At 45.3% G+C, this 26676-nt stretch overlaps 2 protein-coding genes across 4 annotated transcripts in view; both read right to left on the bottom strand.

Moving 5' to 3' along the window:
- LOC137439479 (gamma-sarcoglycan) overlaps positions 1–26676 on the bottom strand; it is a 434894-nt gene that overhangs the window by 160004 nt on the left and 248214 nt on the right. The gene's annotated exons all lie outside the window — the stretch shown is intronic.
- The window catches only part of CHM (CHM Rab escort protein), a 1037168-nt gene that overhangs the window by 843549 nt on the left and 166943 nt on the right, over positions 1–26676 (bottom strand). The gene's annotated exons all lie outside the window — the stretch shown is intronic.

Raw genomic sequence — 26676 nt, 5'->3', positions numbered from 1 at the left:
AACAGGTCCTGGATCGTAGTGTAAATATCAGTCTTGTATAAATGATGCTCCCTACCGGCTGTATGTTTAGTTTGAGGATTCTTTCCGCGATTCGGTTATCCTGTGGGTGTGTTTCTGTTAGGAGAAGGGTGCAACGTCGCAGGGGGAAATATTTACTCATTTGTGAACATCTGTAAAACTGTCGCACTCAGGGTTGAGTTAATAGTAGAGGGAACTACATCTGAGTGCCACACTAACGTAGGTAAAAATTTATCGGGTCGGGACGCCCCGAGGTAGAGAAGGGTGCAATGTTGCGGATATGGGATTGGCATCCATCCATATCCGCTTGTAAATATTCCCCTATTTCCTCCATACTTCCCAACTATCCCCAATCCCCCATTCCCTAGTCCCATTTTCTGTAAACAACACTCTGTAGACCCGACCTCCCCCTATTTCCCCCATTAAATGTCACATCCAGGTCCACCGCATCTCACGTAGACAACTATAGGACATCTTGCTAGTTATTCTTAGTTTATGTCAGTTAAGGACTCGTTTCCATTAATTCTGACTCTTTGTTGCACCAGAATGTGATTGTATGGCACCGTTAGGAAGTTTAGGACCTCCCAATACCTCCCCGCAGCTCTTCCTCACGGATCAGCAACAACAACAACAACAACAACAACAACAACAGCGGCGGCGGCGCGGGGAGTGTGCGTCCTCACTCCGGCTTGGTTGGTAGGGGGTGTTGGGAGGGCACCAGGCCTTTCCAACGAGCCGCCATCGAACATGTGCTCGACGGGGTTACCAAGTAGGGGCTCGCTGTCAGCTCCTCGTCAAGGGCGGAGCCCGGTAACCCCCGCACCCAATAGAAGCGGCGGACCGATCCCATCTGGGGCGGAGCCAACGAGCCGAGGGCGTGTCACTCCCCGCTGAGCATGCGCAGGAAGAGGGAGGTGACGTCAGATGCGCGCTGAGCTTGGAGAGAGAAGGACGCCACCTCCGAGCGCTGTGACACCTCCCCGCATCTCTGGACTGGACCGTGCTTTATCCTGTCCCTGAGCCAAGGTGCACCTTGTGCTATCGACTGCCTGTCCTTCCCTGCCATCAATCCCTGTGTAAGTCAGTCTTGTTCCGTTTGTCTGTGGTCTGTCAGGGATAGATAAGATTGTATCTAAGTGCCTATCTCTTCTGTGTCTTTTACCTCACTCTACCTTGTAATCTACCCCTTTTCTCCACCACTAATTATATCCTCCTCCGGAGGTCTTGAGAACTGTACCCCCTTGCGTCGTTTCATTTATCCCAGTCGTTGTGTCCTTTCCATCATTGATTTAGCGTAGCGCGATTTGGCCAACGTTCGAGTGGAATCGGGTGAGTTGGGGGTAATCGGGTAAACTGTGCGAACACGGCGGCCATTCCGCTCGGTCAAGCAACATCTTTAGCCGTGTCCGTAACAATATACAGTCACGTGAAAACGTAAGTACACCCCATGTAAAGTTTTGACTTTTTCAACATATTTCAACATACAGCTATTTGGTCTTCATTTCAACAATATTGATAGATAAAGGTGATATAATATAACAAAAATCATGGAACATTTACATTTTGTAGTCCATTGTATAATTTAAATAAACATAAATGCAAATTTCGCATGTGAAAAAGTAAGTACACCCTTGGCTCTAATAGGTGGTATTGCCCCCTTTGGCAGAAACAACCTCAAGTAGGCGTTTCTTATAACTGTCTACCAGTCTCTGACATCGACTGGGAGAAATTTTTGCCCACTCCTCCATGCAGAATTCTTTCAGCTGTGCGATGTTTGAGGGGTTTCTTGCATGCACAGTGTTGTGAAAATCAATCAAGTCCACAACTTTGTCCCATAGGTAGGTTTAACAACAATCAGATCTCTAGCATCATCCTGTAAAATACAATCATGCAATATATATCAGGATCTTGCATTATATAGGAAGGATCGATAATATTAGTCAATGCAAGCAAGCCTAGAATATGAGTGGGTACGTACCATCCGAGTCTACATGTCATAGAATAATGTCGCAGGAGTGGCCCGAAGTCGCGGACGTCCGAGGTCTTATAGACGCCTCTCAGTGGTTTAAGCGAGCATCACACCTGGGTTCAACTTTGATACATTTTCACTACATTCTCCCCGCCGTTAGAACTACACTGCCGCTAGGCAGGAATCAAGCGTGCGTCAGCATTAATTGATTAGGGATGTCAATCCATATCAGTCGGTCCATCCGTAGCGGTCAGGGCGGCGAATTATCCTGCCAGCACGGGTCCGGAAACTACCGGGAACGACATCCCCAAGCCCGGAGTCCCCTGCATCGGAGTAGCCGCTGGAGGCAGGTTAGGTGTCGGAGGGGGCACCTCAGTGCCTTCAGGCAGGGGTGTATCTGGCGAAGGGAGGGACGGCAGATGCTCCATAGGGGGAGCTTCGGGAGAGTCCATAGACTCGTAAATCGGTTCGTCGATATCCCTAAAAGGGTCGATGACCCCACAAGGGGCGAGATGGCGTACGGAGACAGTGGACTCACGACCATCTGCCGTCATCACACGAGCATGCTCGGGATTAGCCTGGAGTACCTGCACCTTATCCACTAAGGGATCGTACTTGCTCGTGCGAACCGCACGTTTGAGATAAGCCGGCCCCGGCTCAGCGAGCCAACTGGGTAAAGATCGGATACTACCCGAGCTTCTAGGGTGGTGGAACAGTCTTTCGTGAGGAGTCTGGTTGGTGGTCGTACATAGTAGAGCCCTGATCGAGTTCAGCGCCGCAGGTAGCAACCAAGCCCATTTATCTAGGCCCCGGCCGAGGGTCCTGAGGCTTAGCATGATGGCCCTCCATATGATCCCATTGAAGCGTTCGACCTGCCCATTCGCCTGTGGTCTGTACGGAGTGGTGTAACTCGAAGCGACATTATTTTGGAGCAAGAAGCACCTCACTTCCTGGGACAGGAACACCGCACCCCGATCTGTATGCACGTAGGCCGGATACCCAAACATAGAAAACAAATTCTGCAGGCACCGTATGACTGTGGCAGCCGTCATATCTGCACACGTGTAAGCGAAAGGGAATCGCGAGTACTCATCAACGATAGTGAGCAGATAGCGAGAGTTACTCGACACCGGCAGCGGGCCTTTGAAATCCATCGCCAATCTCTCTCACGGCCTAGTAGCCATGACCAGCGTCCCCATGGGAGGGTTGTAAAAACGCTGTTTGAGTTCCGCACATACAGCGCAGTCGCGGCAGACCCGGCGGATGTCCTCAACCGAGTACGGCAGATTACCACGACGCACAAAATGAGTGAAACGCGTCACCCCAGGATGAAACATAGTGTCGTGCAAAGCACGCAGACCCTCCAAAGTTATGAGACCCGCACACGTAGCCGGCCTCGATAAGGCGTCGGCGACCAGGTCATCCTTCCCCGGGCGATATTTGATGGTGTCGCAGAAGTCGGCGAGTTCGATACGCCAGCGAGTGATTTTCTCATTCTTTATGCGTTGAGCATGTAAGATGTCGTACATAAATGCCACGCTTTGTTGGTCCGTGATGATTTGGAAGCATCGCCCGAGCAAGTACGAACGCCATCGCCGAATCGACTCGACGATCGCGTACGCTTCCTTTTCGACAGACGAATGCCTCCACTCAGCGGAGGTGAGAGTCCGCGAAAAGAAAGCCACAGGGCGCCCCCCTTGGGAGAGAGTCGCCGCTATCGCATGATCCGAGGCATCACTTTCGAAGACGAAAGATTTGCTCTCGTCGACCGTCGCCACAGCGGCGCCAGCGATGTCGGACTTAAGGCCCCTAAAGGCAGCCAAGGTGGCTGGGCTCATGGGGAACGCGTCGCAGGCCACAAGTGGGCGGAGTTTCGCGGAGAAATTTTGCACCCACTTAGAATAATGGGCGAACAGCCCGAGAGCACGCTTCAGCGAAGCTCGATCGCAGGGCGGGGCCATATCGAGCAAGGGTCGCAGACGCTCCTTATCAGGAGCAACATAGCCGTGGGTTACGGTGTACCCCAGAAGATCTATCGTACGCATGGAGTAACAACATTTAGCCTCATTCATGGTTAAGCGATACCTCTGCGCGACCTCAAGGAAGCGCTTCAGATTCGCATCATGATGCCCCTGGTCATGCCCGCAAACCGTAAGATTGTCCAGATATACAAAGACATCGGTCAAGTTCTCCTTAGCGTTAATGAGGTCGTCCATAGCCCTCTGAAAACAGGAACCCCATTCGTCACCCCAAAAGGTAGTCGGGTGAACTGGTATAACCTTTGACCTGATTCAAACGCAGTATAGATGCGGTCGGCCTCGGAGATGGGGATCTGATGATACGCACTACGTAGATCGAGAGTGCTATAGACTGAGTACTGGGCAACCTGTCGAACCAGGGCGTCCATTCCCGGGAGGGGGTAGGCGTCCAGCTGTGTAAATCGATTAATCGTCTGCGAATAGTCGATTACCATTCATTTGCGATGCGCCTCACTTCGCACCACTAAGACCTGTGCCCGCCACGGCGACCGGCTAGGTTCTATGATACCTTCCATTAAGAGCTGGGCTGTCTCTTCCGCAATGAATTGCGCATCAGCTCGTGAGTAGCGCCGCGATTTTACCGCTACCGGTGTGCAGTCCGTGGTCATATTGGGGAACAGCGACAGAGCTCAATTTCCATCCCTGCGAGTGCACAAACAGCCAGCGTATCAGTACCACCAAATTCCATTTCCAAACGTCCGTGTCGCTTAAGAAAATCATGTCCTAACAAGATATCAGCACATAATGCAGGTAAGACCATGACATGTACATCTGGAAACATTCGTCCCTTGATCACCAGCTTCAATCGACATTCCCCTTTTGTGTTGAGCCTAAGCCCTTGGGAGGCCATAAAGATCCGACGGCATGTCCCGAGGATCGGCCATCCGTGTTTTTGCACCAGTCGATGATCGATATAACTATCCGTGGACCCTGTATCGATTAGAGCCCGTGCAAAAATTCCCTCGATCATAAGTGGGATGATGGCCTGAGCCAGGCCAGGCGGTCCGGCAGAAGCCGAGCCATCAGAGCGAGACGATCGCGCCTCGCGTGTAGATCTGATGCCAGCTGCAGTTCTCCGTTTGTTTGAGCAGCCTCCGGAGGGCGCTCGTGTCAAGCGCGTAGTTTGAAAGCCATCTGCAGCCTTCCGTGCCAAAACAGGAGCATGTAGTTCGTACGAGCAGCTTGCGGATGGCGCTCGTGTCACGCGAGAAGTTTTGAAGCCAACTGCAGTTTGCCGTGCCAAAACAGGCCCTTGTAGTTCGTACGAGCAGCCTTCGGATGGCGCTAGAGTAGCGCGGTGAGTCTCATCGCCATCATGAGACGTTCGGATACCAGCAAAGGACAGTCGCTCCGCGTTCGGGCGTATTTGCGCCATTTGTTTTGGCGGTCCGATGAATCTCACCAAGGTCGAGCGCGCAGCCAGCACCCCACGAGGAGGTACGCCGCTCATCAAAGGCGGGTGAGGCGCCCCGCTCTGTGCTCGGCCCTTTGGCCCGGCGATAAGCACATTCATTGTCGCGCGTGTTCGTTTGCCCCGCGCAGCTTTTCGGCAAACTTTTGCAAAATGCCCTTTTGTCGAACACAGATGACATATCGCCTCCCGAGCCGGGCACGCCGACCGGGGATGTTGTCGATTCCCGCAGAAATAGCACGTAGCGTTTCGTCCAGGCTTTGGACCCGCAGCTGCAGCTGCCGCCAAGCCGGAATCAGGGTCCTCCTCGGGAGAAGCCAGGGGTTCCGGCAGGGATGCCGTGTCGGCTTCCGTGTCGTCGGCGGTAGCCCTCTCCGGGGGCTATCCTGTTTTCTCTTTGTCATTATGGGGTATTGAGTGTAGATTGATGAGGGGAAAAAAAGAATTTAAACGATTTCAGCATAAGGCTGCAACATAACAAAATGTGAAAAAAGTGAAGGGGTCTGAATACTTTCTGAATGCACTGTATAATGTTGTAAAGATCAAGTGATTAGATTTTGGTTTCAAAGGTCAAATCTGTAATAGGTCTATAACTTGAGAACGGCTGAAGTGGTCGAATTCAAATTTGGGATGGGTATGTATAATGATGTAAGGATTAACTGATTAGAATTTGGGGTAAAGAGGTCAAAGGTTAATTGTCAAAGTCTGTAATAGGTCTATAACTTTCTCAACAATGGATGGAGGTCCTCAATGCCAAACAGGAAATTAGAGCTGTCTCCCTTGACATATCACGTGTCTTCGATACGGTCTGGCACCCCACTCTGCTCACCAAACTCTCCTCCTTTGGTATCCATGGAAATCTCCACGCATGGCTGGTGGACTTCCTCTCTAGTCGTAGTCAACGTGTGGCCCTGAATGGGTTTCTCTCTTCTCCTCTTCCTGTTCAGGCTGGAGTTCCCCAAGGCAGTGTTCTGGGCCCTGTGCTTTTTCTGGTCTTCATCAATGATCTCTCTGACTCTCTTGAAAATCCTCTCTATCTCTTTGCTGATGACTCTACTCTCTGTCGCTCCATTCCTCATCCCTCAGATCGGCAGTCTGCAGCCTCCTCACTCTCTGCAGACCTGGACAAAATCAGAGACTGGGCAAACAAGTGGAACATGTCTTTCAATCCTGACAAATCTCACACTTACGATGTCTCTCCAAAAAGACCGACTGGATAACCCTCCCATCCACTTTCTGAATAATCCTCTCCAAGAAGTTCTGTCACTCAAGCTTTTGGGTCTCACTATCTGCCATGATCTTTCCTGGGAAAACCACATTTCAAATCTGGCCTCCAAAGCCAGTCGCCGACTGGGCATCCTCCATTGTGCGAAGTCCTTCCTTGGCACACCTGAGCTCCTCACCACATACAAGGCTTTCATCCGCAGCTCAAAGGAATACTGCTCTACCCTCTGGGCTGGTGCTCCTGCCTCACACCTAGCTCGTCTTCACGCTGTTGAAACCAAAGCGTTCAGAATCATTCGAATCTTCCGTGATGAAGCTAACTCCGAGGGCCTTTCACTCACTCACCGCAGGCAGGTTGGTGGTCTTTCTGTCTTCTACCGACTCCTCTCCGGCCTTGCCCCCCCCCCCCAGCTCTCTCTGGGCTCTGTCCCCCAAATATTCCTACAGGTCGCACAAGATCTGCCTGCAACCCCCTTATGGTTAAACTGCCAAAATCAAGACCCTCTGCTCACCTTCACTCCTTCATTCCTCTTTTCTCCTGCCTCTGGAACAAACTCCCTCACTCTCTTCAATCCCACTCCTCCCTCCAGGTCTTTAAAACAGCTGTTCACCACCATCTCTTATCTTCCCCCATCCAAAACCTTGATCTTTTCTACCCCCGCTAATTTCACCCCAAATCCACTTTTTTGAAATACCAACTTCTTTCCTGGAAGTCCTTGTGTTTTATACTTCTCCCACCCCCCCCCCCCCCTTCCCACACCTCCTCCCCCCAAACCCTGTCCCTCCCACACATCTCCCGATGTCCCTGCTCTCAAATGTTGTGTTTGTGTGCTTCCCCTTCTCTCCCCATCTTGTCTACCGCTCCCTCTTTTTATATATTTTGTTTGTCTGTTTGATTTGTTTGTGTGATAAATGTTAGCTCTTTTAATGAGCCTCAATTCTGTATACAAAAAAAAAAAAAAAAAAAAAAAACTTGAGAATGGCTAAATGGATCTAATTCAAATTTTGTACAGATATGTATAATGATGTAAACATGAACTGATTAAATTTTGGGGTCAATATGTCAAAGGTCAGAGGTCATGTCAGGTAAAAATGTGCTAACTTGGGCACAGCTGAATGGATTTCAATGAAACTTGATACAAGTATTATAAAGATGTAATAATGTGGGCGGAGGCATATCAGTCGACGTCATGACGTGGAGGAGTGCCGTTCTAGTTCATTACGTGGTGGTGAGGTGTTTTCAATCACGTGGTGGTGAGATGTAATTGTCCCTAACTTCCAGTCTGCACCTACCCCTCCCGTATGTATGTGCTGAGGGGTTCTTTTTTTAATCCTTTTTATTTTTTCAACCTAAATTGCTTGTAAAAATGTAATATCATAAACACGACAAATAAATTTGTGCAAAATAATTGTTTGTATTATGATTGGTGTAAATCATTGCAACACAGCAACTCAGGTACAGTTATTATCCTCAGCTAAAACAAGCCCGTTCCTCTGTAACGAAGCGTGGTGAGGCGAGCGTAGCGAGCCTATATATATGTATATGTAATGGATGGGGTAATGAAATGTAATGATTATGATGATTACACTGTAATGGTTACCTAGCAACAGGATTAGTCTGAAGAAGAGGAGGAGTTGATTGCGTAACAAGAGTCAATTGATTATGGACAATTGGTCAATTGAGGTGTGCACATTGCCTTGCACGTTTGACTCAATGATTTATGATCACACGTGCGAAGGGGGGTGAGTTGGTGATTGTGGGTGGAGGTTTGCGGGGAGATGCATGATATTCATGCCAATTAGGAGATGATTTTCATTTCAGACGATTTTCAGTATTTTCATTGGCTTGTCCAAAAGACAGCGGATGAGTGTGCCACAGGTATTGATAGGATTAGTGTGCGTTTTATCAAGGGATAAATACCAGTTGATTGTTGTTGATGACTACCAGTTGTGATGTGATGTGGATTGTAATGTTTAATATTTTTGCATTCAAAATTATTATTGAGATATTTAAATATGGTGGAGAAATAATGCAAGTGTATATGAGAAATATATGCTTCAGACTTAGGATTGGAGGAACGAGACGACGTTGCACGGATGGCAGTGATGCAGAATCATGTTTACAATGTTTGTGTTTACAAAAAAAATGATGTTTACAATGCAGGGATGGCAGGGATGCACGGAGCAGGATGGGGAAGATGAAAGGGGGGACTGAAGAGGATTTCATCAATGCCCTACCCGAATGGGAGCCAGATTGGGTGACACTGAATTTGCTGGAGTCTGACTGTCTAGCGTTGGGAAAGTTGTTATCACAATATCCTTTCTATTCGGCCTTGGCTAAGCATTCTCTCCCTATGAGGCCTGGCCTGTTTATGTCCACTGAGACGTTGTTTTCAGTTCTTTGATTTTTGAAGAATATTAAGCCCACTGTGAGTTGGTGGCTCCCTAAGATGTGAGAGTTTGTCGGAACTCTGCAGTCTTCCATGCATGTTAAATCTTATCTTGAATAAATCTCTTGTACATTGTCTGAGTTCAAGAAGTGTTTTTTCCCAGGTAATTGGCTTAAAGGTAAAACCCACGACAAACTTTGGCATTGTCGGCAGGATTTATATATATATTGGCAGCAATGTATATATATATATATATATATATATATATATATATATATATATATATATATTGTTATATATATATATATATATATATATGTATATATATATATATATATATATATATTGTTATGGTTGGGAAATAAAAGGAAAAACCCGTTATTTATGTCCTTTTAAAAAGAAACCCCCTCGAGTTAATTACACGACAACACGTAGCCTGCATTAGTCAGTTATTTCTTATTAAATGTAAAGATTAGCTCCCTTCCCATTATGTAGTAATTAAAGGTGCATATATGCATTGAGTTAGTCAGGATTCCAACCCCTCGTGTTGTTGAAGAAGACGTTGGTTCATGGGCAAGAACGATCCACGTGGAACCTTCCAGACGGAGGTGTGGTCCAATAATAGCACGTGACCGGCAGTGGTCAGTAGGGGTCCGTGGAACCTTCCAGAGGGAGGCGTGGTCCAATCATTATAGTATGTGACTGGCAGCGGCCAGTAGGGGGTCCGTGGAACCTTCCAGGTGGGCGTTCCCCCGATAAAAAGGCAGAGCCAGAGCCCGCTCGTGCTGGTCTCCTTCATGCTGGTCTCCTTCGTGCTGTTCTCCTTCGTTTTGGGCTCCTTCGTGTTGGGCTCCTTCGTGTTGGGCTCCTTCGTGCTGGTCTCCTTCGTGCTGGGCTCCTCCGTGTTGGGCTCCTTCGTGCTGGTCTCCTCGTGCTGGTCTCCTCGTGCTGGTCTCCTTCATGCTGGTCTCCTTCACGTTGGGCTCCTTCGCGTTGGGCTCCTTTGTGCTGGGCTCCTTCGTGCTGGGCTCCTTCGTGTTGGGCTCCTTCGTGCTGGTTTCCTACGTGCTGGTCTCCTTCGTGCTGGTCTCTTTCGTGCTGTCTACCGGATTGACCCATACGCTACGCGCTAGACCTGCCAGCCCGAACTGCCCTCACCTGAATCAGCGTCCACCAGTCCTCCCGGTACGAGTCTAACCGGTGTGATTTATCCCCTGTGTGCGAGTGTACCAGGCACCTGTGTCGGGAATAGTTAGGTAAGGATTTATGATAAGCCTGTTTCTCGTCCTTTTGCTGTGCTTTTTGTGAATAAAAACGTGAACATTTTACTTCCTCTCGGCCTGCTTGTGTGCGTCCTTCCCTCATGGATCTTGCATCGTTCGAACCGAATTTGTCTGCTCGATTATGTCTATTGATAACGTTGTGTAATAACACGACCCACACCGTGCTACTCGCTCGGCGCGCCTGATTGATCTGGTGTGGGATCGCGAGGGGTTAAATCCCCGGTCTTCTTGGTCACATGGTCTCGAAGGTATTCGGATCACGGTCGATAACCCTTCGGCCCGTGGTTGGGGGATTGGCGATTGTAGTCGCCAATCTACCCGCCGGATTGTACTCGCCGGGCACGAGCTTCGTCGTAGTTGACGGCCCGTGGACCCGGTGTTTGTGGGAAAACGGGGTCTTACCCCCCCCCCCACCCCCTTAGTATGTCGACAGACACGGGATCCGCAACAAAATATATATGTACATCTGTAATGCAGTACATGTTTTTTTTTTCTGCAAAAATATGTGATGCAATATTGTTCAAGAAACTCAAGTGAAAGTATTAGAGGGAAGAGTGTCACCTTATATTAAGAAATCCTCACTATTGTTCAGTCTTGTATATCAGCAAATGAAGAAGATTTATAAAATGGGGAAGGGGGGTCAGCGGGGGTGGGGAGGGGGAATTTGACAAGAAAGTGTGTTCAAGAAATAGTGTACAAAAGCTAGGCTCATGGAAGGTTGAGGTGACTGAGGATAAAAAGGCAGCATATGGGCAGTGGGGCTAAATTTGGATGCAAGCAAGGGAGTGACGAACAGGAAGCGAATAGGAGAGGAGGAGAGGAGAGGAAAAACAGTAACATCCAAGTAAAAGGATTGGACTAGGTCAGGTTAATGGGGGTACAAACGACTGCAGGTAGGCATGGAGAATGATAAGAGATAACAGTGCCCCTCCTGCTTGAAGCCCTGGAGGGAAGAGTGTCACTGAACCGCGACTGAAATACCACTGCACCAAAGGCAGAAAAGAGTCATAAAAAAGTGGAGATGTGCAGAAAACCTGGATTTTAGGAGTTTAACCAGGATGGAGCTACTGGAAGAATTTGTGCATCCTGGAAAGGCTGCGGAGTGACAAGGGCTGAGAGTGGAGGAGAAGCAGTAAAAAATCGATCTGTTTGCGATGTGAGAACCACAGACCTTGTGCTTCGGCCACATCAGGAAAGAAGCTAATAGTGTTGAGCTTTAAATTCCCAAGAATTCAGGAGAGACAGATGTGATGCTGGGGCCATGGCCTTATATACAGGACAGCAGTCCTCCAATGAGCTAAGGGCAAATTGGCCTTGTTGAATTTGAGCACAGTGTTCAAATGATAATAAATAAAGCCCATGTTTATCAGGATACATCACTGATGCAGTTTACCTGGCATACCTTACAAACCCTCAATGATACAATATGATGAAGTAACTTGTTAGCTACAGAATTATCCGTTTTATTTTATAGTATTATTTGGCTTTTGGAAGAGCTTGTGCGTATATCAGAAGCAGAACAAAACTAATAGATATCAGTGTACTTTTAGATTAAAATTACAAGGAGATTAGTAAACAATGGATAAACATATTATGGTATTGTATATGGGATTTGAACCTGTGTTCCCTGCACCATGATTCATCGGTGACAGGCCAACCCATTCAAGCAAATCGTTTTTAGACAACAAAAACAATCAAGATACCAAGATACCTTTACAGAACATTGAGACGTACAGACATCTGATACTACATGTACCAAAGCGAAATAATTATCATGGAATCAAACGAAGAGGCCACCAAAAGAGAAGGGGTAAAAGTCCAAAAAGCTAAAATCGAGTTGGGAATTTACATTGAATTGAGAAGCAAAAACTGCTCATTGGCATCTAAATAATAATAGATACAAAGAGAAAGAAACGATGAATAGTTATAACAACTGAACATATTATATAATAATAGGCATGTGCAAAGGCTCCAAAACTGATGCAGACGTTATCCCAAGTCACCAAGTCTTGGACGCAGCAGACATGCCCACTCGCCCGCAATTCAGATTGAAATTGGACACGTATCGATCTGGGTGTTGCATGGCATCTCAACCGGCACTCGGCAAGAAGCCTTTTCATTGGAAGTCCATAAAAGGCGCAAAAGATCTTGTGAGCTTCAATGACTTCTCACAAATTACAACGGAGTCTCGGTGCACCGTGTCGGAATGGTCACGTTACGCCGACGTATGCACAAGAACATGCGAGCGTTCCATTAATTTGATTGTCTGAAAACACCATGTGAGCATCAGATTTGGAATACAAAATGATTATACCACCTATGTGCAAGCGCTCTGAATATTGAGGCTGGACTCAAGTTCAATGGAGGGAAAATCTGATTTCAAAAAAACAAGTCCAAAAGTCGAACTGGGCTTGTAAAATATCATAAACCACAAACACACATGATTAGCTTTTTAAACAGTCGCTAATGTTGTTTTTAACATTAAACAAATAAATTTGGAGTAATCCCGACATCCATGAGGTAAGTTTTACTTACAGAACTGAGCGAAGATCTACTGTAATCTATATACCCCACAAGGGTTGGAGGTGTGCTCATTTACCAAGCAGCTAGCTAGCGCTTGCCAAGCCAGCCGTTCCTTAATGGTTTTGAATGGAGTGCTTGCTCGAATAATTTAACCACTTGGCAATCTCTCGACAAGAAACTTGGTAAATGAACACACACCCAATGTTTTTGAGACCCGATCATAGATCGACTGTAATCTACATACCCCAAAGATGAATGACCTGTCCTGCCGCTCTCGAAGTGAGCGGTTGTTTACGCCGTAATGGCATCATATACCTAATGACGTGGCATGACGGCTGGACACAAAACTTCCACTCCTTTAATATTTATAAGATGTATATATTTAACCTCCAGTAACATTGCAGTCACTACAAAGGGATTGGTGTTACGATTAGATTTACTATTTTTTTTAAAATTTATTTATTTATTTATTTATTTTTATTTTTTATTTTTTTGTATACAAGATCGAGGCTCGTGAAAGAGCGAACATTAATCACACAGAAAGACAAACAGACACACAAAACAAATAACATCGGGAGCGGTAGACAAGATGGGGAGAGAGGGGGAAGGACACAAACACAACATTTGAGAGCAGGGACCGAGAGACATGGAGACATCGAGAGAACTGTGGGAGGGAGAGGGCTTTGGGGGGGAGGCATGGGAAGGGGGGGGGGTGGGAGAGGTATAAAACATATGGACACTGCCAAGACTTCCAGGAAAGAAGTTGGAATTTCAAACAAGGTGGATCTGGGGTGAATTAGTGGGGGTAGAAAAGATCAAGGTTTTGGATGGGGGAAGATAAGAGATGGTGGTGAACAGCTGTTTTGAAGACCTGGAGGGAGGAGTGTGATTGAAGTGAGTGTGGGAGTTTGTTCCAGAGGCGGGAGAAAAGAGGAATGAAAGAGTGAAGGTGAGCAGAGAGCCGAGATTTCGGCAGTTTAACCATCAGAGGGTGGCTGGCAGATCTTGTGCGACCTGTAGGAATATTTGGGGGACAGAGCACAGAGAGAGCTGGGAGAGAGAGCTGGCTATAATAATAACGTTACGCTATTATTACGAAAATTATATTATTTTTGAAAAACAGGTGAATTCCTTACTTCCGCTTTTACACCGCTTCAATCCATCAACTTTCCATTCATGACATTGGGATTAAAGTGTTTTGGTTATATTTACTATAATATTATTATTATTATTATTATTACGAAAATGATACGACTGAAACGATACCACTTTTTTAAGAAACCTGGGTTTAATTTGTCCGAAGCAGATGGTGAGTCATAACGCTTCAGGCCTATACCTACCGCATTGTTGGAAGAGACGTATAACGCCGATGCTTTCGATATTTCATGGTCATTTTAACAATCGGTTTGTTTGTGTTTCACACTGAATGAAAAACGTAAAGGTAGAGCATGGCGATTGTGATATATGACAGGTTCGACGATATGTTCTGCATGAACGGCATATAAATCAAAATGGCGGTGCGTGGAGAGTCAGCCGTTGTACCACCGTAATGACATCAGACGTATCACATCACCCTGTCATGTGACCAGATTCTCAGCTCTGATTGATATACGTTTGAGGGGACATACATGCATACATACATACATACGGACGGACACTGTTCTAGATGGCTCTGCCCGATGGGCTATGCCGTAAAAAAAATAAAAATATATATATATGTATATGCAGTCACGTGAAAAAGTAAGTACATAGTACATAAGTACACCCTTGGCTCCATGTAAAGTTTTGACTTTTTCAAAATATTTCAACATACAGCTATTTGACCTTCATTTCAACAATATTGAGAGATAAAGGTGATATAATATAACAAATATCATGAAACATTTACATTTTGTAGTCCATTGTATAATTTTAAAAAACATAACTGCAAATTTTGCATGTGGAAAAAGTAAGTACACCCTTGGCTCTAATATGTGGTATTGCACCCTTTGGCAGAAACAACCTCAAGTAGGCGTTTCTTATAACTGTCTACCAGTCTCTGACATCGATTGGGAGAAATTTTTTCCCACTCCTCCATGCAGAATTCTTTCAGCTGTGCGAGGTTTGAGGGGTTTCTTGCATGCACAGCTCGTTTCAAATCCCCCCACAATATCTCGATGGGATTTAGATCCGGGCTTTGACTTGGCCATTCCAGAACCCTCCATTTCTTTCTTTTCAGCCATTCCTTGGTGGATTTACTGGTATGTTTAGGGTCATTGTCATGTTGCAAGGTCCACCTTCGGTTGAGCTTCAACTTTCCGACAGATGGCCTCACATTATCCTCAAGCACCCTCTGGTACAATGACGAATTCATAGTGGATTATATGGTGGTGAGCTGCCCAGGCCCTGATGCAGCAAAGCTGCCCCAAACCATAATATTTCCACCACCATGCTTTACAGATGGTATCAGGTTCTTGTGGTCAAATGCTGTCTTTGGTTTTTGCCAAACATGTCTTCTGGTACTGTGGCCAAATAGCTCTACCTTTGGCTCATCTGTCCAGAGCACATTGTTCCAGAAGTGCTGGTCTTTGCCTAGGTGTTCATTGGCAAACTTTAGTCTTGCCCTGATGTTCTTTCTGGACAGCAAAGGTTTCCTCCTGGCGCACCTCCCATGCAGATCAAATTTGTGCAGCCTCTTTCTAATGGTAGACTCGTGCACTTTGACATCAACAGTGGCAAGAGCTACCTGTAGGTCCCGTGATGACATTCTGGGGTTCTTAGAGACTTCTTTCAGCATCTTGCGGTCTGCTCTCAGGCTGAACTTGCTGGGGCGGCCTGGCCTGAATAAGTTGGCAGTTGTATGGATTCTTCTCCACTTGTAGATGATCTTCCGGACAGTCGAATGATTGATTTCAAATTGTTTGGAGATCTTTTTAAATCCCTTCCCAGACTCGTAGGCATCTATAACCTTCTTACTGAAGGCCTCAGAGAGCTTTTTGATCTAGGCAAGGTGACGCCGCACACTTCAACAACAATGAGCAAACCAAACTAAATGTCTGCGGTTTAAATAAGAGAGGTTCCTCCAAGATCCTCTCCAACAATGTTCTAATCATTTGCACCTGAGCTGGTGCACCTGATTCTAATTTTAGGTATTTGAAGTAGTGATAAATGTAGGGGTGTACTTACTTTTTCCACATGCGAAATTTGCATTTATGTTTATTTAAATTATACAATTGACTACAAAATGTAAATGTTTCATGATATTTGTTATATTATATCACCTTTATCTATCAATATTGTTGAATTGAAGATCAAATAGCTGTATGTTGAAATATGTTTTAAAAAGTCAACACTTTACATGGGGTGTACTTACTTTTTCACGTGGCTGTATGTATCAAAAATTGTTAAGGGTTTTGGTGTGGCACAAACCTCGTTAAATAATGAACTCCAAACAGATCATTCCTACATTGAAGGCCACCACAAGTAGAATTGTTTCCTAGAAGTTGGGCCATTGTGGTGAAAGAACTGTTGTCCCAAATTACAAGTCAAGGTGATATCAAGAAAATACCTCGCAATTGTGGTCAACCGGTTCATGATTTCAATGAGCTCGAGAATCAAGAAATTAATGGGTGACAATATCACCGGCGACTGGTTTCGGGCAGACGAGAGATGTCACGCTTCTACTGCGGGCACCGTAGATGCTATAGACGACCCACAAGGCTGTTGCAAAGAGTTAGATCCATTGCATCAGCACCTGTCTAGAGATGTCACCCCTCCTGACACAACAATTCGGCACCTTCCAAAAGGAATGGTAACTAATATCACAGTATGTCATTTGCCATCTGGTGGAATGAATGCCCCGTCATGCAGCTGCCTGCCTTCAGTGAAGCCAAAGTGTCATTTGTCAATTTGTCACTCAAGCTTTTGGGTCTCACTATCTGCCATGATGTTTCCTGGGAAAACCACATTTCCAAGCTGGCCTCCAAAGCCAGTCGCCGACTGCCGTCGTGCAAAGTCCTTCCTTGGCACACCTGTGCTCCTCACCACATACAAGGCTTTCATCCGCAGCTCAATGGAATACTGCTCTCCCCTCTGGGCATTGGTGAACTCACAGAGGAGACAATAAAATCTGCAGAAGCGTCCGTCTCCAGAATATATAATGTGCACAGAACAACCTCTGTTGATTCAGCACGACATATGTTGTTCTCCAAGGCTGGTAAACCAGAAGCAATGTCACCGACAAGTGATGCTCTTCATTTCCATTTGATGTGAGTACACTATCAAGCCATGGTATGGAGAAATGCTCATTGTGCCATACCTGACCTTCCTGCACCTGTGGAAATGGGATGGAAACGTGGTGATTCAGGACTAGAGCCTATTCTGATGTCACCGAGTCCAATCCCAGAAAGTTGCCTCGAGATGATTTGTTGTGCATGCCAGAAGCAAGACTCGACGCTGCAAATGTCGCTATTCAGAGTTGAGGTGCACATCAATGTGTGCCTGGCAGAAACAGAGTGGTGATCAGACCCCTTGTATGAATTTGATGTAGTTTGGCAAAACAACATGTGTGACATTCCTGAATGTTTGTGCTTCAGGGCCAAGTATACTTAATTTTAGAATAAATGGTTGTATGAAACATTGTCTTATTAAAACCATTTCCCATTTTATAGTGTCCAATTTCAATATCAGTTTGAATGCGTCTTTCAATGTGTCGCCAACCATAATATAGACTAGACGGATTTATGAAAAAAGGCCATGTATAAGCTTCTAGGTGCATTTTGGGGTAAAAGTTGTAAAGTTAAAGTAAAAGAGCTGCATGTACATACATGATATATAAATGCTTGTTCAAAGAAATTGTCCAAAAATGGCAATTTGGCGGTCATTTTGTTTATACTAATTAGAAGGTCAAAACCTAAAAATTCGGCTTGGGAACCGGATTAATCGAATTCAGCATACCGTCATTATGTTAAAAAGTGAGGTTCCCAACTTTTACCCAAAAATGCACCCAGAAGCTTATACATGGCCTTTTTCCATAAATCCATCTAGTCTATTTGTTAGTGTGCACTGTGCAAGGCAATGACAATCGTAGAGTAAGATTTCTCAATATGGACATCTTGCGAAGCTGCAAAGAAAATGAGTAAATAGATGCACAAAGACTATAAAGTACTGAAAAGTTATATAAACACCCACCGGCCTGCCGCATTGAAATCAAATCTACATTGTGTGCAATGGTATGTGTAATGCGCCTTTCTCCTCCAGCACTTGCACAAAGTTCATTTTTAACGATATATCTCTGGAAGCAAAGCCCTCCATTTTCATCATTAATTGATCGCCCTAGCGAGTCAATGCAAACAGCCAGCGTGCCCAATACAATTCCAATAACTTTCCTCCGGTGGTAAAGTGGCTGTGTGTTTTAAGGCGATTTATTCCAGGTAATAAACCACATAACAGGTATCCGGTGAGAATATCCTCTGTTTGTTTGTCTCGCTCACACAATGACCCTCTGAGGCTCTTTGGAAAGCAATTTATTCAAATTTTCAAATTTTTTTTTGGAAAAGTAGGCTTTGGAAAGCTTTGGATATTCAAATGCATGTCATCATCTGTCAACAAGGAAATTAGTCACTTGCGACTGAAAGTAACCAAAAACAGATTAAAAAGAAAAAGAAAAAAAATGTATCGGGCATTGTCACCTGTTAGCAGGTAATCCGTGCGTTTCAAAAGAAACGCTTTTGATTTATATTCGTGTTTCTAGGTCTGATCATAAAGATGTCACAATGACAAATTATTCCATAAAAAGAAGCAATTGCTGCACATCCTCTTCTTTCCTATGGAGCACAAGGCTTGGAGTAGTAGCATCATTGGCTGAGGGCGTGGTTCTGTTGCTGATGCAACACATAGGTGAGGGCCGGAATTAGTCATTTGTCCAGGATACTGGAAATAGCTCGCCTACTCTTCGCAAAGGACAGAGTGGGATCTTTAATGTCCACCAATTGATACTGGCAGATGGGATGCCCAGGTTAACGTCCATCCAAGTAAACGGCGCACACACAGATTCCTCCCTTTACTTGTGAAACACCGGGATGATCGTTTGTATCTGGGCTGAGATTCAAACCCAGGCTAGATGGCTCAGAGGTGGGTGTGCATACCTCTAACTCCACAGATTCTTAACCGCCGGTCCGCAGAAGCAAAGCTGCTGATCCGTGGAGTAACGCCAGAAATTATTATTTTTTACTCCCACTCACCCACTGACGATGCCCGACGGATCTATATATTCATTATATGTATAATGGAGCAAGTGTGTATAATGTATATGTATCATGTACTCCAGGGATGGATCGAGGATTTTTTGAAAGGGAGTTGCCAGAAATGAAGGGAACAGGTTACATACTTGCCTTGATGCTGCGAGCATGAATGTATATCAAGGTGTGGAGTCTGGGGCCCACTTAAGGTGCCTGGAAGCTTTGGGATTGCAGATGCTCTCAGGTACAATACCTTGATGCTGCGAGCATGAATCTCTATCAAGGTGTGGAGTCCGGGGCCCACCTAAGGTGCCTGGAAGCTTTGGGATTGCAGATGCTCTCAGGTACCCTCTGAGCATCTGCTGACCACATTGTCTACATGTCGGGAGGGGCAGGGGAAACCTTTGTTTCGATTGTAAAATCTATATAAATAAAAGCCTCAGGTATGTTTCTGCAAGCTATCGCTTGCCATGACAGCCATTCCTTATCAACCGTTTCATTGGAGTGCTTAAGCCGCTCGGCGAGCGCTCTACAAGCTGCTTGGTTGTTCGTTTGCAAGCCTTGGCAAAAGTACTCGCAATGTCACTCTGAATACATCGATCGACCCCGACAGACAAAGTTCAGTCCTCACTCTCTATATATATACACCGCCCTCTACAACACCTGCAAGAGTTTGATCATTGGACTCATTAAGTGTTGTATCTGAGAAGAACGAGATTATTGTGTTTCCAGTCAAATATATGAATCAATGTGTTCAAAAATACAAGGCCACATATGTTACACGAAGGGCTGTAGTCAGTATATTTTATTTGTCCTTTCATTATTAATTTTGACATCATTGAGATGGAACCTGTAGCTTCGTCAACTTAAAGTGACACCACTTACTCAACAATCATTTTGTAATCCACTCCGAAACAAAACATGTTTATTGTAGTAACTAAATCGTAGTGTCTGAATTCGCTCCAGGATGGATTGATCATGAATATTCTTGAGTACTAGAACTTACGCAGCATTCGGAAACAGTTCCTCTTCATACTGTGCATGTTTGTAAAGATACAGCGAGCCATTCTAGTTACACTTTACCTGTATATATATATATATTGTTGCGGATATGGGATTTACATCCATCCATATCCGCTTGTAAATATTCCCCTATTTCCTCAATACTTCCCAACTATCCCCAATCCCCCATTCCCTAGTCCCATTTTCTGTAAACAACACTCTGTAGACCCGACCTCCCCCTATTTCCCCCCATTAAATGTCGCATCCAGGTCCACCGCATCTCACGTAGACAACTATAGGACATCTTGCTAGTTATTCTTAGTCTATGTCAGTTAAGGACTCGTTTCCATTAATTCTGACCCTTTGTTGCACCAGAATGTGATTGTATGGCACCGTTAGGAAGTTTAGGACCTCCCAATACCTCCCCGCAGCTCTTCCTCACGGTTCAGCAACGGCGGCGGCGTGCACAGGGAGTGCGCGTCCTCACTCCGGCTTGGTTGGTAGGGGGTGTTGGGAGGGCATGAGGCCTTCCCAACGAGCCGCCATCGAACATGTGCTCGACGGGGTTACCAAATAGGGGCTCCCTGTCAGCTCCTCGTCAAGGGCGGAGCCCGGTAACCCCCGCACCCAATGGAAGCGGCGGACCGGCCCCAGGGGGGCGGAGCCAACCAGCCGAGGGCGTGTCACTCCCCGCTGAGCATGCGCAGGAAGAGCGAGGTGACGTCAGATGCGCGCTGAGCTTGGAGCAAGCAAGACGTACCCTCCGAGCGCTGTGAGGCCTCCCCGCATCTCTGGACTGGACCGTGCTTTATCCTGTCCCCGAGCCAAGGTGCACCTTGTGCTATCGACTACCTGTCCCTTCCTGCTATCAATCCCTGTGTAAGTCAGCCTTGTTCCGTTTGTCTGTGGTCTGTCTGGGTTAAGATAAGACTGTAATTAAGTGCCTATCTCTTCTGTGTCTTTACCTCACTACTGTGTAATCTACCCCCTTTTCTCCACCACTGTAATTATACCCTCCTCCGGAGGTCTTGAGAACTGTACCCTTGCGTCGTTTAATCTATCCCAGTCGTTGTGTCCTTTCCATCATTGATTTAGCATAGCGCGATTTGGTCAACGTCTGGGTGGAATCGGGGTCTAGTCGGGGAATAACTGTTCGGTCGCGGTCATACCAACCGCTCGGTCAAAAATAACATCCAAACCGCGTCCGTAACAATATGTATATATATGTATATATACAGACTTGGCATTTAATATGGAATATTTTTTTTTGTGGGGGTGAACTTACTTTTCAAGATGACTTAGAACCAAAAGTTCATTAGAATTATGTTGAAATTATTCTAGATTTTGTTAATGTGACCTTTAAAAGAAACAAAAACCACATTTGACATTTTGAAGCAAATAAATTGATCCTTGAAAGTGATGTAAACTGATATCGAACTCAATTCACGGACAGTACAGTGTTAAACTTCTGTACGTTTTCCAGAAGTATCTCTTTATTTTGCACATTAGCCAAAAAAAATTTCAACAAAAACAAAAGTTAAATTATGACTGTGATTACGGACAGTAAAATTACAGTTCAGTACTTCGTGTAACCCCCACGAGCATTCAGGAGAGCACGTACACGTCGAGGCATGCTGTTCACGAGATTTGCCAAGGTTTGGACAGGAATCGCTTGCCATGCAGTGAAAATAGCCTGCTGCAATTCACGCACAGAGGTAGCCTGCTGGTCCAAGTTGTCGATTTCACGCGTTAATTCTGCCCACAAGTTCTCTATCGGATTCATATCCGGGGACATGGCAGGCCACTCCATATGCTCGACACCATGGTCAGCAAGAAAGTGTTGGATCATGCGAGCACGATGAGGCCGTGCATTGTCATCTTGGAAGACAAAGTTTCCTCGAAAGGCTGCACGAGCAAATGGAAGCAATGTTTCTTCCAGAATGGCCCTGTACTTGAACTGGTTCAGGTTTCCATTCAGAACAACCAGGTCAGTTTTGCCCCCTGCATGAAAAGCAGCCCAAACGGTCACCCCACCACCTCCAGCTTGGACTCTTGGCACAATACAATCTTCGTTGTAGGCTTCATGCACATGTCTGCGCACTCGGTTGCGGCCATCTTGACGATAGACCAGAAATCTAGACTCGTCACTGAAGGTCACGTGATTCCAGTGTCCTGGCTGCCATTGACGGTGCTCTCTGGCCCACTGCAATCAGCGCTGGCTGTGTTGTCTGGTCAGGCGTGGCTTTCTCAGGGGACGCCTGGCACGATAGCCTGCTTGAACCAGTCGTTGGTTGACTCGCCTTCTGGATACAGGCACATTTGTCAGTTGCTGCCACTCAGCCCGAAGCCGATTAGCTGACTTGGTACGGCCATTGCAGACTAACCGGTGCAGCTGGCGATCATCTCTCCTTGTGATTCTGCGGGGACGTCCTGGCCTCGGTGTTGGAGTAGGGACACCCCTCTGAGCATTTCGTTTCAGGATCTTTGACACCTGACCTTGAATGATGCCATACTGCCGAGCAATAGCATGCTGTTTCATGCCGGAATTTCGTAAAGCCACCACTCCATGGCAAACAGCATTGTCGAGTTGACGGACCATCTCCAGAGGAAGCGGCAATAACTTTTGTAGATGTGCAGCAGTTGTTTTCCACTAATACAGAACACAACAACCCTTATATACACGATTGTGAAGCCAATCTTCAAATGTACTTGTCCTTACATTTTGTCACGCCGCCTGTGATATTATCCTGTTATTGACTTCTTGCTGTGAAAGACAATCAGTGACATGGTTCTTTTAACAAAGAAATCACCGAAGCGTAAAAGAAACTCACCAGATTGATATACTGAGTTCAGAAAGTAAACCCAAGTCAAGAAAAAAAAAAATTCCATATTAAATGCCAAGTCTGTATATATATATATATATATATATATATATATATATATATATATATATATATATATATATATATATATATATATATATATTGTTGCGGTTTTGAGAACCCACACAGGTAACATCATTAAAGGTTAAAGGTTGCACCCCATAGTTAGGCCACAAGCAACACGTAGGTCACCTTAGGACGTTAGTTATTTCAAAGTATGTGTTTAGGATAAGGCCATTCCCAATAGTTGCATCTGCGTTGTGTAAAACAAATAAGAGTAGGCCCCGTTCGTCCATTTTGCAGCCTCCCTCCAAATCGACCTCGTTGGGCGAACTCGTTGGGCTTCCGCTCGAACCAGCCCAAAAGCCACGAGGTAAGGCCCGAAAAGGGGGCGGTGCGCAAGGGTGGCGGTGTGGTCACGTCAAGCAGCCATTAAGGCGGAGCCGTTAAGCCCTCAACAGCCAATCAGGGCTGAGGCGACATCGCCTGACAGGGTGTGGCTGGACATTCCAGAGGGTTCGCTGGGCGTGGCAATATAACCCTTCGCGCGAGGCCCCCACCTCAGATGAGACGGGAGTTCGCTTGTGCAGATGAGAAGGGAGGGGCACTTGGTTTGGGTGCAGAGTTACGAGAGGGAGAGGCGCTTGGTTCGGGTGCAGAGTTACGAGAGTGCAGACATACATATTGTTCGGGTGCAGACATACATATATATTTACACACGAGCAAATAACCCACGACAAGCCTCCCACCAAGCCTACGTGTTGATCTGTTCTTACGCGCCATGACGGCATGTGCCGTGGCAGTGCAAGGGGAAGGGTTTTTTTTTTGGGTTTTTTTTAACAGCAATGAGTCCAACGACGAGTTTTCAAGTCATTCCATCAGGCACTTAATATGACCTCGAAGGTGGGTGACATCAGAGGCAGCTAAACTAGGCAATTATAAATTTAAAAAAACAAAATATTACTGTAAAAAGTTATTAGAGATGTATGACGTGCTGAAGTATGGACAGTAAAGACCATCAATGACATAGTTCCCAATTGGTAGTTTGCGGTCATTTATCGCTGACTTTTGCTGGTCCATGGTGAGAAAAAGGTAATGAACCACTGCTCCACGCTATCCTACCAGCCCATTGCTGCACAAGTAAACAATTATTCAACAACAACAACAACAACAACAAATCAATGCAGCCAAAATATGATTTGAATGACCCATTCAGCAACAACTGATCAGCTTTGTGTTGACTGCTGTGCCTGGCTGGTCAACACATTTCAGCAAAGATAAATAAATAATTACTCTCGGCGATTCACTCTGGAATCCCATTTTGTATCTGCTAATTATTCTTCCACGGTGGTTGCTCGAGCTGGGAGAATGAAGGTTTGAGTGCTGCGCTTGCTGCGTAAAAGCACAGCGATCTCCATGAGATTTCCGGATGGAAAAGGGAAGAACAGCATGTAAGCCTCACTCACCTGCCTTCATGACGGATTTTATTTGCTTGTTAATCTTTTTTTACTAGTCAGGTAAACTCCACAGTGTGTTTGATGTGTAAAGATAAAATAAAAACCACCATATGTCTACATAAGCACTAAGTCCCACTGGGTGCAAGACAAATGGCATTACATGGGAGTAAAGAGCATGAATAAACTAAACCTTTGTTTAATTTTACCCACAAGTGGCTGCATTGATAGCATTCATCGTCAGCATTCAAACCAAACACGTTTTCCAACAGGTTCCTTTTAGTTGTTTGCTTATTCAGTTCCCCCCGGTGATAACAAATGTTGTTTTAATGTGAGGAATAGAGCAAATAATTTCTGGCGCATTTAAAATCCCCACAAGGGTGTGAAATTTATCGAAGGTGTCTACATACTTACACAGTGCAATGATTGGTGTGTGTGTGTGTGTGTGTGTGTGTGTGTGTGTGTGTGTGTGTGTGTGTGTGTGTGTGTGTGTGTACGCGCATAAAGTGCCTGCCATGAGTATTGCAGCAATTAAGTCAAATTTGTTATTATTCCGATATACTCAAGAAATTTGGATTCTTTTATTTATTTATTTTGTCGACAAAGTCCGAGGCTTGTGTAAGAGCTAACACGTTAAACACAAAAACAATAAACGGGCACATAAAACATATAATAAAGGGAGCGGGAGACAAAAGAGGAAGAGAGAGGGAGGCATACAAGCACAACAACAGTAGAGAACAGGGACATCGGTAGATCTGTGGAAGGGAGAGGGCTGCGGGGAGGGGGTGGGAAACGGTATGAAACAAATGGACACTATTCAGAATTTCAGCAATGAAGTCGGGATCTGAAAAAGATCATAAGATTCGAGATCAAAAGATGAGTATGAGGCAAGAGTACAGAAGGTCGGGTTTAATTTCTTGGTATTTCTAGACATATGTTTTACCATTGTAGAACAATAGCACTTTTCATGCTCAGTCCCCCCATTTTAGGTAAGCATAAGCATTGGAACAGATTAACTTAAAGTAAATTAAAGTAGTATAATAGTTCGTATTTGGTTGCATATCCCTTGCATGCAAAAATTGCATCGAGCCTGTGACCCATGGACATCACCAAACTCGGCATCTTCCATTGAGATGCTTTACCAAGCCTTTACTGCAGCAATTTTCAGTTGTTGTTGGTTTTGGGGGTTTCTGTCTTTAGTCTCCTCTTCAGCAAGTGAAATGCATGCTCCATCAGATTTAAATCAGTAGATTGACTTGACCAGTCTAAAACCTTCCACTTTTTCCCCTGATGAACTCCTTGGTTGCGTTGGTGGTCTGTTTTTGGTCATTGTCTTGCTGCATGGCGAAGCGCCACCCAATGAGTTTGGAGGCATTTTCTTGTACATAGGCAGACAAAATGTTTCTGTAAACTTCCAAATTCATTCTGCTGCTGCTATCATTGGTTACATCATCAATAAAGATGAGTGAGCCAGTTCCAGATGCAGCCATGCAATCCCAAGCCATGACACCACCTCCACCATGCTTCACAGATGAGGTTGTATGCTTTGGATCTTACACAGTTCCCTCCTTTCTCCCTGCTTTTACCTTTCCATCAGTTTGGTAAAGGTTTATCATGGTCTCACCTGTCCATAAAACTTTGTTCCAGAACCCACTCACCACCTCTGTACTTTATAGCAAATTTTAATCTGGCCTTTCTATATTTGGTGCTGATGAGGTTTGCATCTTGCGGTGTAGCCTTTGTAAATCTGCTGTCAAAGTCTTCTGTGAACAGCAGATTGTGAAACTTTCACCCCTGCACTTTGGAGGGTGTTGGTGATGTCACTGACAGTTGTTTTAGGGTTTTTTCACAGCTCTGATTATTTTTCTGTCATCAAATGCAGTTGTTTCTCTTGGCCGACCTGCCCATTGTATATTGCTAGCTACACTTGTGGTTTCTGTATTTTGCAAGATATTCCAAATTATTGTATTTGCCATGCCCAATTTTTGTGCTGTGGTTCCTATTGAATTATTCTGTTCTTTCAGCTTCAAAATTGCTTGCTTTTCTTTCCTCAACATTTCTCTGGTCTTCATGTTGGTTTATGCCTCCAGACCCCAAAGGCAGATGTCCAAGGAAAAAGCAAAGGTAAAATCAAGACTAGACATTCACAGGTCTTTTATGTGTGAACAATCAATGGAACAAGAAACACCTGTCAATCATTTGTTCCAATACTTATGCTTACCTAAAAGGGGGTGACTGAACATAAAGAGTGGTATTGTTCTAC

The sequence above is a fragment of the Myxine glutinosa genome, chromosome 14 (genome assembly GCF_964187855.1).
Source record: "Myxine glutinosa chromosome 14, kmMyxGlut1.1, whole genome shotgun sequence".
NCBI lineage: Eukaryota > Metazoa > Chordata > Myxini > Myxiniformes > Myxinidae > Myxine > Myxine glutinosa.
Note: the sequence above shows the minus strand (reverse complement) of the source record. Positions and strands in the feature narration are given on the sequence as shown.